Below are 1,854 nucleotides of genomic sequence, written 5' to 3'. Positions count from 1 at the left end.
ATGGCTTCCATAGTGACAGAGCTAGTGTAAGAGGCATGATTTAATCCCAGATCTCTTGATTCCAAAATTCTACCTACATCTCTATGCAGCTCTGCCCATTTGTGTAATCATCACATATTTATTGGGTCACTGTTGTTAGGTGCATGCCTCTGTTCTGCACAGTTAGAGACAAATCAGGCATAGGCTAAGGCTTTGGGTGGGAATCCCAAGACAAGGCAAGGTAATTGCCACAATAAAAATGTGGGTATAAAAATTACTTTAACTGCCTTTGTTCCAGGCAAATGTTCCAGGCACTTTGCCTTAAATACCATTTATGTCTGATGACTCTTCTGCTTATATTTCAAGACCCAATCTCCCAGAACTTCCAATGGCTATACCAAGAAGCCTAGTGGACCTCTGTATTTGAATATCAAACTGGCTTCTCATGCTTGCCCCAAACCTTCCCCCTCCCAGTAAATGGCAATGCCTTCTTCCAGCTGCTCAGCTTCAAGTTGTCCCATCATAGAGTAATGCATGGCTCTTTTTCCCTTCATGTTTTTCATCTAAACTATTAGCAAATGTTATCTCTATCTCTGTCTTCAAGAAGCATTCAGAATGCTCACTATCCCTAGTGCTTCCACCCTTACCTATCATCTCTATCTGGACTGGGGCAAACTGGTCTCTGTGTGTCTGGCTTTCCTTCATGCTTTTTTTCTACATAGAATGATCTTCTTAAAAAATGAAAAGCTATAGGATGTCTCCTCTCAACTTAGAGCCCCCAGTGGTTTCCCCACATCTTTACAGGAGGCCCTACAAGGGCTGGTCCTGGATGCCTCCTCTGACCTTTTTTCCTATCCTCTTCTTGCTTTTCAGGTCCAACCACACCAGGTCTGCCTGGTCACTCTTGCCTGCACCCATTGTTAGCTTCCTCCCTAGGTTCCTCAGGACCTCTGACCAAAGGTCCACTTCTCAGAAGCACCCTTCATTAACCTTAGCAAGTTTCAGTTTTCCTCACTCACTACCTCCTGACATTTAATATGTTTGTTGGTTGTTGCTGTCCTCCCACTACAGTGTAAAATGCAGGAATAAGTGGGCAGATAAAATATGTGACGCCCCACTGAACTTGAGTTTCGGATATACAAGTCATTTTTCAGTAGGTGGATGTCCCAGATGTTGCACACACACACACACACACACACACACACACACACACACACGTATGGGGGGGGTGCCGGGGATCGAACTTGGGACCTTGTGCTTGCGAGGCAGGCGGAGGCACAACTGATTAAATCACCGGTATTTTTTAAAATTTCACTGTTTTTCTGATATTCAAACTTTACTGGGTGTCCTGTACTTTTATTTGCTAAATCTGACAACCCTATATATGAAGGCAAGGACAGTGGTTATTTTGTTTAGTGCTATATCCCCAGCATTAGAGCAGCTCCTGAAGCGTTGCCCTCAATAAACATATGTTGAATGAATGAATGTGGTCAACTGGGTCACTAATCTGAAATGCGCGCAACAGCGTGGGAGTCGCAGGGGCGGGAGCTCTAGGCTGGGTTAGTCCACTTCGCAACACAAGGCCTGGGCAGCTCAAGATCTCTCCGGGTAGGCCGAGCAGCTGGGTGCATTGACCTCGTTCCTCGGTAAACAAAATCCTGCCCTGGCTCAGGCGAGCCACTAGTAGCCCTCCTGGGGGCGAGGCCTCGCTAACCCGCCGGCCAAACAAGGCGTCCGCCAGAGCCGGGCCCCTTTAACGCCCCTCCTCCCGCCACTACTCGCGCCCTCTGGCGTGACGTCATCATGAGCGACCAATGGGGTCACGTATTACTGACAGGCGGTGCCGGCGGCAGCTGCCAAAGAGGAAGTGAGCTG

This window comes from Fukomys damarensis, unplaced genomic scaffold (assembly GCF_012274545.1).
Source record: "Fukomys damarensis isolate Sample0158 unplaced genomic scaffold, DMR_v1.0_HiC HiC_scaffold_23, whole genome shotgun sequence".
NCBI classification, from domain to species: domain Eukaryota; kingdom Metazoa; phylum Chordata; class Mammalia; order Rodentia; family Bathyergidae; genus Fukomys; species Fukomys damarensis.
This window is presented reverse-complemented; position numbering follows the sequence as displayed.